General features: G+C 27.5%; 1 non-coding gene across 1 annotated transcript; it reads left to right on the forward strand.

Annotated features, from left to right (window-relative positions):
• The first annotated feature begins 506 nt into the window (after positions 1-506).
• LOC131174179 (small nucleolar RNA R71) lies at positions 507-614 on the forward strand. Its single transcript, XR_009144427.1, has one exon. It is a non-coding gene; the product is annotated as a small nucleolar RNA R71 (small nucleolar RNA).
• The last annotated feature ends 9,627 nt before the right edge of the window (positions 615-10,241 follow it).

The following is a 10,241-nucleotide window of genomic DNA, read 5'->3' on the forward strand; positions in this document are numbered from 1 at the left end:
AATTTGGAACTTGACTTTGCTGATTTCCCCATGAAAAGTTGGGATGATTCCTCCAAGTTGGATTATAAGTTTGAGAGTAAGAATTCCCCATTTGTTTGTTTCCATAATTACCAACATATGCAGCTTGCTCTCCATAGTCTACTCCACAGCTGGTAGTTCCTTCTGCATAAGCCACTTGTTGTGAACTTCCAGATGATGATGATGAACTAACCAACATACTTAAATCTTCCATCTTCTTAGCTAAAACATTTGTAAGTGCATCAAACTTTGCATTAATCATGTTGAACAGATCAAGGTCATACATTCCAGCAGCTTGCCTCCTTTGAGTTGGAGCTGGTCCTCTTGGACTACTCCAAAGATGAGTATTCTTTGTAATTTTCTCCAATAGCTCATAAGCTTCATCTTCATGCTTCATAATAAATTCTCCTCCTGTTTGTGTATCAATAATCCCTCTAATTGCAGGAGTGACATTTGTGTAAAAATTCTGATTTATCATCCATTTTGGAATGGCATGATGTGGGCATTGTCTCTCTAATTCTTTCCATCTCATCCATGATTCATAGAGAGTTTCATCTTCTCTTGGTCTGAAAGCTGTCATTTGATTCCTCAACTCTTGAGTTTTTCCAGGTGGAAAATATTGTGCAAGAAATGCATCAGTGAGTTGCTCCCAATTTGTGATGGAGTTGTGAGGTAAAGAATCAAGCCAATCCAATGCTCTATCTTTCAAAGAGAACGGGAATAGCTTTAATCTTGCTGTATCATCAGACACTCCTGGTTGTTTTTGCATGTCACAAATCATAGCAAACTTCTTTAGATGTGTGTGTGGATTTTCAGAAGGATGTCCCCCAAATTGAGAATTTTGAATCATTTGTAGTACTCCAAAATCCATCTTGTAACTATTTGCATCAATTCTTGGTCTTGCTATACTCTCTCTCAAGTCGTCAAAACGAGGAAAAGCATGATCCATCATACTTCCCCTAGGCACATTAGCATTTATAATCTCTTCACCTTGGGCGACATTTTCATTGTTTCGACCATTTCCAGCATTACCGCCACCAATTCTAATTCTTTCATCAGCCATGTCTGCTTCTAATTCAGTTTCTCTCAATGCTTCTTTTCTTTTTCTGGTTTCTTTCTTGTTGGCTTTACAAAATTTCTCAATTTCAGGATTAAACAATAAGGATGTGTCACTTGTGCTTCTAGCTCTTCTCATAAAAGATTAAGTGTACCTGAAAAAGAACAAACAAACACAAAATGAAAAGATAACAAAGATAAAACTATAAACAACTAAAATAATCAAGAATTCAATCTTAAACAAACAACTCCCCGGCAACGGTGCCAAAAACTTGATGTGGCCCAACCGCAAGTGCACGAGTCGTACAAGTAATATAGAAAAGATATCGTTCCCACGAGGAGTTGTGTTAATGATTGAATTTTTTATATAAAAAGTTGACTAAATTGAACTATTTTTGAAATTAAAGCAATGAATTGATGGGTATTGGAGTATGAAATCTATATGTGCAAAATCAATAATCTATTCAACCATGTAATGATTTAACTAAATTTGCATCAAATTAAAATAAGCAAATTCAAATATGGCAATACTCAAAATGGTAAGCAATTAAATTTGATTAGAAATTAACAATGATAAAAAGGCGATTCCGAAGTTCGGGATTTCATATTAAAGCTATTTTGGGATTTTAAATTGGTTATCCAATCTTGTGGAACTTACGGGTTTTAAGGAGATTAATTCTTAAATCCTTTGAATACCCTTTCGAGTGAGACAAAGAGTGCCTTAATCAATCTAATCCTACTTTCATGGAGTTAGAGTTAATTAAGACCCATTAAGTTCTTTAATTAATTTGTAAATCCTCTTAACCCTTAGTCTATTTCTAGATCTAAGTTAATTAAGTCCAATTTCTTGATTATCTATCACAAGGCCTTCTCCTTTCGGTGCCTCAACCATGGATTAAGAACATCACTTAATGGGATCCTATACTAAGCATGTCATTAAGCACACAAGAAATGAATAAAACTCATTAAGACCACAAAATATGGATTACCCAATCAAAATCCACAAAATATCTCAAATATTGCAACCCTTACTCCAGAATCAAATAAAACTACTCACTATCCATAATATTTACAAGATATTCTGAGTTTATATGGAAATAAAGCTTTAATCTAAACTAAGAAACAAAAAGCTCAACACTAGAAATGTAGGAAAAATGTAAGAAAAGAAAGAAATCTCCAAATCTAGTTGGAAATTGTGTGGAAGGTGATTTTGACTCTTCAGCTGCTGCCTACTCCTTTCCCTTTTCTTCCTTTCTTTTTCCTCCCCTTCTAAAATGAGATAAGGGTCCTTTTTATAGTTTTTTTTGACATGGAGCCCTAAAATGGTATGTTTGAGGTGAGATTTTCTGAGGGAATCTTCTGCTAGCTCATTAATGAAGTCTTTGTGGGACTGCATAAGTGGACTGCATAAGTCATGCAGTCCCTTATACAAGTTTCGGCTGGTTTCTGGTTCACTTATGCAAAACTGCATGACCAGGCGCATAGGTTATGCACAATTCCTTGAGATTGCATAAGGGGGGCGTGAATCTGCATAAGCTATGCACTCTCCTTATGCACAATTCGGCAGGTATTGGAACAGTGTTTCTTCTCCTTATGCAGATCTGCATAAGTTATGCGACAAGTTATGCGCAATTTAGCCAATGCATATTTAAACTTTAAAACTTGTTTTTGACATCTTTGGCTATAAAGATCACTCCTCAATGGCAAAATTTCTTTTTAGTCCTTCCAAAAACACCATTTTTCCTACAAAACAAAGTAAAATTTACAAATTAATCCAAAATTGACAATTATGAAAAACTAACTAAATAACTAATGAAATTAGCTAAAAGTGACTAATAATCAAATAAAATGGCTATGAAATTAAACCTAAATGATTATGCAAAATGTATGCATCAATATCAAGTGGTAATAAGTATACTATATATTATCATATATCAAATGGCTATTTTAAAATTATGTGGTTTTTTAAGCAATCTTTTTATCTGGCCATGCTTTGATTTTAAGGTTTATATAACTTAATTAAAAATTATATCATATTTAGCATTTCTGATTTTTTTTTCTAATGAAATTTCAGTATAATTATATTAATTTGATTTATAATTTAAATCTAATGTATTATTATTATTATTATTGTTGTTATTATTATTATTATTAACTTAGTTTATCTATTTCATAATTAAATTGAGTTTCATAAAAATAATTTAAAAAATATTATTTTATTATTTTAGTGTTTTTATAAATAAATATGTTAAACTTAATTTTAAATTAATTTTTAATTCTCTCTAACTAATATATTTAAAAAATATTATTTTAATAGCAATTTCACCAATAATGTCAAATTATCCAAGTTAAAGTCTTTTCTCCTTCCTATACACCAAGTAAATGATTATAAAGTCAAATCTTTCCAATACAACAAAATAAAAAGTAAAAAACCAACGGAAACGGCAAAGCCAATAAAGTCAAGTCTTTCCAATACTACAAAATAAAAAAGCAAAAAATTAAAAAAAAAAAAGAAAATGATATTGCAAAGAAGAAAAATGGTATTACAAACCATCCCTCAACTTTAATGTATTGTAATAAAATTAATTAACTTTAATATGAAATAAAAATGTAACTCAATCACTCACCATTTTAGAGACAACTCCAATACTAAAATTAATTGGTGTATTAATTATTTTTTTAATTAATATTAATTGTACATATTTTGATATTTTCTACTATATATCAAGTGGTAACAAGTATATATACTATATGTTATTATATATCAAATGGCTAATATAAAATTATCCGGTTTTTTAAGCTATTTTTTTATCTGTCCATGCTTTGATTTGTGATTAATATGTATAAATTAATTAAAATTTATATCATTTTGGCAATATTAATTTATTAGTACAGTTATCAAATTGATTTTGTTTCTATTGAGATTTAAGTATAATTAATTCTAAAATTATATTGATTTGATTTATAATTTAAATATAATGTCTTTATTATTATTATTATTATTATTATTATTATTATTATTATTATTATTATTATTATTATTTCATAATTAAATTGAGTTTCATAAAAATAATTTTAAAAAATATCATTTTATTATTTTAATATTTTTATAAATAAATATGTGAAATTTAATTTTAAAATAATTTTTAATACCCTCTAATTAATATATTTTAAAAATATTATTTAATAACAATTTTATCAATAATGTTAAGTTATTCAAATTAAAGTCTTCACCCCTTTCCCTACACCAAGTCAAGTCTTTCTAACACGACAAAATGAAAAAGTAAAAAACTAATGGACACGGCAAAGCCAATAAAGTCAAGTCTTTCCGGTACTACAAAATAAAAAAGCAAAAAACCAATAAAAAGAAAATGGTATTGGCAAGAAAAGAAAATGGTATTGGCAAAGAAGGAAAATGGTATTACAAACCGTGTGGATCAAATGAAGAAAAATCCAATACATACTAGGGTAAAGGAAATAAATATTAGAATTGACAACTTAATAAATTTGACAAATGAGTTTTAATTCAATAGTATGGAAGGGTTTCAAAAGTTGTAAAATCTTGAATTTGAGTTTTAATAATAATAATAATAATAATAATAATAATAATAATAATAATAATAAATTTAATTGATTTATTGGGAATCATACTAAACAATTTGCAAAGACCGCATTTATCTCTTGGCTTAGATTGAGATGTCAAAAGCTGTAAAGTCTTATGAATGACAAAACTTAAAACTTCCAATTATTTTCACTTTTGGCCTCTTAATTTTGGAGATTATTTTATTTTTTCTATTAATTTTATTATTTTTTTTACAATGAAATGATTAAATTTTAAGTTACAAAAAGATCACTATAACTAGATTAATTGAGCCAACTTTTTGGTTATCATACTAACTAAATAGAGAGTATTTTTTTTACCTGTTATCTCTGAATTTTAATTTATTATAATAAAATTATTTAATTTTAATATAAGTTAAAAATGTAACTCAATATTAGAGACAATTCCAATACTAAAGCTTGTTGGTGTATAATTATTTTTTTAATCTTTAGTATTTTATATAGTTTTATATTTTTTACTATATATCAAGTGGTAATAAATATATTATAAATTATTATATATCAAATAGCTAATTTAACATTATGTGGTTTCTTAAGCAATCTTTTTATCTGGCCATGCTTTGATTTTAAGGTTTGTATAAATTTTAATTAACTTGATATCATTGTTAGGATTATTGTTAGTATATTTATCATAATTTTATTTTTTTTTAATGAAATTTCAGTATAATTTATACTAGAATTATATTGATTTGATTTATAATTTAAATCTAATATCTTTATTATTATTATTATTATTATTATTATTATTATTATTATTATTATTATTATTATTATTATTATTATTATTATCTATTTCATAATTAAATTGAGTTTCATAAAAATAATTTAAAAAAAGTTGTTATGTTATTTTAGTGTTTTTATAAATAACTAGGTGAAATTTAATTTTAAATTAATTTTTAATTTTTTTTAACTAATATATTTAAAAATATTATTTTAATAACAACTCCAAATTATTCAAGTTAAAGCATTTACTCCATTCCACACGTCAAGTAAATGATTATAAAATAAAGTTTTTTCAATACCACAAAAATAAAAAGACAAAAATCTAATGGAAACAGCAAAATTATAAAGTCAAGTCTTTTTAATGCAATAAAATAAGAAAATAAAAAAATTAATAGAAATGGCAAAGCCAATTCTTTCCCATAAAAAAGAAAGAAGACCAAGTAAATGAAATAAATGATGAAAAGCAATACAGGCTTAGTTCCTTAGCATGTTGAAGAAGACCTTACTTGTGGAATCTTATTTTAGAATGCAATGCATAGAAACATCCTTGATGGCAACTTGTGAAATTTACAAATAGTGTTAATTTGTTTATTTTTAAACTTCTTGCTTTTTTTTAAGGAAAAAAAAAAAAACTGAACCTGTGAATCATCAATTTATTTGATCGGTACTTGTGGAAATTTAGGAGTATCGTCAATTTTTTAGTATTTAGTATTTTGACCCCAATCAAAATACTACCTTTCTTATTTATATTATTTGGTGGCATAATTTTTACATTAATACGAAGAAGTAATTTATAAAACGTTACCCTTTTAACTAATATTTAACGATTAGTAATTTAAATACTTGAACAGTTAATATTGCCAAACAACCATTCCTAACCCTTTCATTGATTTAAACTAGCTTTAGATACAAAAGTATAGCAGAAAAATCAATAAAGCTTCTTTGAAGTTTAAATCACTCATATTATTTGCAGCAACAATAATTCAAAATTTAAAACTCAATCACCCACATCTAATCCAACTTATTTTTGCCATGTGAATAGCTGTGTAAATCTGCCCAAAGTAGGGATTCGCCTTAACTGAATTTCCATGGTCCTTCGGTAACTGATTGAAGCTCATAACAACATAGCAAAAACTAAGTTCTTTTCAAATCTTGCCATTTTAATCAGATCTCTTTTAATGCTTATAAAATTTTATTTATGATGCCATATCATAGTCAAGTTAGCAAAGAGTTTACGAAAAGATAATCAACAGAAATTATCATCTCAGCAAAATTCTATTTAATGTAATCAGACAAATTCAATGAACTATCAGCCAATAGTGAGCAAAGAATTTCATTATAGAGCTGGCAGCTGAAATTGGGTAACAAACCAGAACAGAGCAGTTACAGGAATGGAAGCAGCTGTGTTGAGAAACATTACATAATACGTATGCCAACCGAATTTTCAGATATTATAAGTAAAGGGAATAACATGATGAAACTTCTCTCCTGCTTTGGCCGTGCAATACCACTAAAGTAAATCAAGTTACCTCCACTCTCTCAAGATAACTTGTGGCAATGACGCTAAACTATGCATCCATTTTATTAATGGTTCTGAGTTTCTTACTACTCCACAACACTCATAGGTAGTGTATCAAACAGCAGCTTGAACAAGAAAAGCATGAATTCTTTGCAACAGCTCAGCCTTTATGGAATAAGGAATAGATGCTGCATGGTCAAAGGCATGACAATTTTCATACCCCTAAAATATAATGAAAAAAAAAATGCAGAAGGAAAATATAGTATAACTAGCGTCCAAAATGAGTAGAGAAACAAGTGCGCTTATCAGTCACATGCATCAAAACTTAACCCATACAATAAATTAGATTTTAATCTAACAAATTTTTAACTTACTATGTCATTTTCATACATACCCTCTATCATTTTGATTCATTTTTGCGCATTAAGGAAAAATAATAGATATTTAGGATTTTATTTATAAAGTATAATGATAATGAAAAGATAAAAGGGACATAGTAACTAAACTAAGATTAGACATAAGAGTTTTACAAAACAATTAACAAAACTAAGATTAGACATAAGAGTTTTACAAAACAATTAGATTATCTCACTAATATTTAAGTTCTAAGAGTGGAAAATTTAAACATTAAGAAGAACTAAAATAGTTTGATAGTTGACACTTAACTGGACACATTCACTTTGCAGAGCTCATGTTCTAGACTTAGAATTATTGTAGAGAGAAAACAAGAGTAGAAATTCATTAAAGTTCTCTTACTTCTTTCCAACTTGCGGCTACCAAAATATCAAAATTCCTTAGTCTTATCACTACTTCTCTTCCTCTACTCTTATTGAACGAGGAGTAAAGAAAACTTTTATTCATGGACCCTATAAGATCATTGAAACTCTAATGCTGCATGCATGTGATGAACATGAAAATTTTTATTGAATGAAAATTTTTATTAGGTGGGGACTAATTATTTGATCTTAATTAGAAAGTATAGGGGGTATATTTGGCCCAAAATTTAATTTGGGCTTATTTGACCCTCTACCAAAAGCATAAGAGTTTATTTAGCCTTTTTTCTATTGAAAAACAATTTGAAAAAAAATTATTTTATTATTTTAATATTTTTATGAGTAAATATGCAAAATTTAATTTTAAATTAATCTTTAATTTTCTCTAAATAATATATTTCAAAATGTATTATTAAATAGTAACTTCAACAATAATGTTAAACTATCCCAATTTAAAGTCATTACTCATTCTCATACGCCAAGTAAATAATTATAAAGTCAAGTCTCTCTGACACAACAAAATCAAAAAGCAAAAAACCAATGGAAATGGCAAAGTCAATTCTTTCCTATGGAAAAGAAAGGAAACCAAGTAAATGAAATAAATAATGAAAAGCAATAGAGGCTTGGTTCAATAGAGCTTCTCAAGAAGACCCTGCTTATGGAATCCTATTGTAGAATGCAGTGCACAGAAGCATCCTTGATGGGAACTTGTGAAAATTTGTAAGTAGTGTCAATTCGTTTCATTTTTTTAATTTACATCAACATTTAAAAAAAAAAAGACTCGACTTGAGGAAATTTGTGAATACACTTGTGAAAATATAGGAGCAATATCAATTTGTTTGATGGGAACTTGTGGAAATTTAGGAGTAACGTCAATTTGTTTAATTTTTTCTAACTTGCATCTGAGTAAAAAAGACTTAGACTCTAGTTTAGAGATTTTTTTAGTCTAAATCTAATACATCAAGAATTTAAAGCACAAAAATATGAAATAAAAAAAAAGAAAAATTTTAATATATTTTGTATTTTAAGTATATGATAGATTGAATTTTAACAAATGCTTATATTAACAATGGTGGAAATGAATACCGGCATTAGTAAAATTTCATTGTTCATCGAAAATCAAAATAAAAAGTATGGTGCCATGCTATGATGAAGTCAATGTAATTAATTAATTAATATGAACATTTGAATCCTTTACTTCTCTTAACTCGAAAGCAGTAAGTATTTTTGTGTAGTAATTGTTACTTATTTTCATGTAATGTAAATAAATGTATGGACAATATGGTTAAAAATCTTATATTTCAAAAACCTTTTTAATGTTCATTGCAAAACCAAACCATGCATTCTTGCCAAAAAACATTAAATAATAAACCAAGTCATTTACTGACTGTACATTAAATAATAGACCAAGTCTAATTCAAAGTGTTTACTCTTTCTCATACCCCAAATAAACAATTAAATACCATTTTAGGCCTAAAGGTTCAAGCTTTCTTATTTTTAGTTTTTTACTTCACAAAATCAATCAATATTAGATTTTCTGCTTTTTTAAAAAAGGTGTTAGATTTTTGTGTAAATATATACTAGCAAGCTAGCTGAAGAGATAAGGAGGAAAAGTTTTTAGCTGAGCTGGCAGTATAGCTGTATTTTAGAATGTACAGGTAGCTAGTAGAATGTACAGGTGTCCAGAGGCAGTTATTCTTTTATTTGTATATAAATTGTATTCTTTTTTTTTTCTTATTCTCTGATTCAATTTCTCTGTTTTGTAGGAATCTTTGCATTTAGATTAACCAATCATAGGACAAATTATATTTAATCTAACATCAATGGAAGAGATGAATAATTTTCATTGATTAAAATTCAAACTTGTGTTGCTTGTAAAGAGAATTTAATTAATTATATTATTTTTTTAAATGAATTTTTTTTAAGTTTAAAAAAATTAATTTTTTTACCTATTAAAATTTTAAATTTGAGAATTATCCAAAAAAAAATCAATTAAATTAATTTTTTTAAGATTGTAGTTTTCAAACAGGGGACCAAAAAAATGATCTAGGAATTTGAAGTAGGAATACCTCCATCTTTTGTTAAGGCCAATTGTTGAGAGAAATCTATGGGAGAGCCAAAATAAAAGCAGTGGACAACACCTCCTTCAATTGGGTTCTTGTGAATAGGTGAAGAAATTTCTTCTAAGCATTGAGGTCAACGATATGCAATTGTGCCATTCCTTGATGAACTTGCAGCAATAACCATCAAGCCCAAGAAATCCACATAGTCCTCTTACAGTACTTGGTAATGACCACTTCATAATGGCTTGAATCTTCCTATTATCAACTGCAACTCCCTATGGAATATATAACATGACCTAATTGATTAAAGAAGCACTTTGATTGATTCTGGAATGAACTTATATGGTTACCCTTTTATTGATTTCAACTAGCTTAAGATACAAAAATATAGCACAAATTTAAAACTGAAACAGTGACATCTAATCCAACTTATTTTTCCCATGTGAATAACTTTGTAAGCCTGCCCAA

The sequence above is a fragment of the Hevea brasiliensis genome, chromosome 15 (assembly GCF_030052815.1).
Source record: "Hevea brasiliensis isolate MT/VB/25A 57/8 chromosome 15, ASM3005281v1, whole genome shotgun sequence".
NCBI lineage: Eukaryota > Viridiplantae > Streptophyta > Magnoliopsida > Malpighiales > Euphorbiaceae > Hevea > Hevea brasiliensis.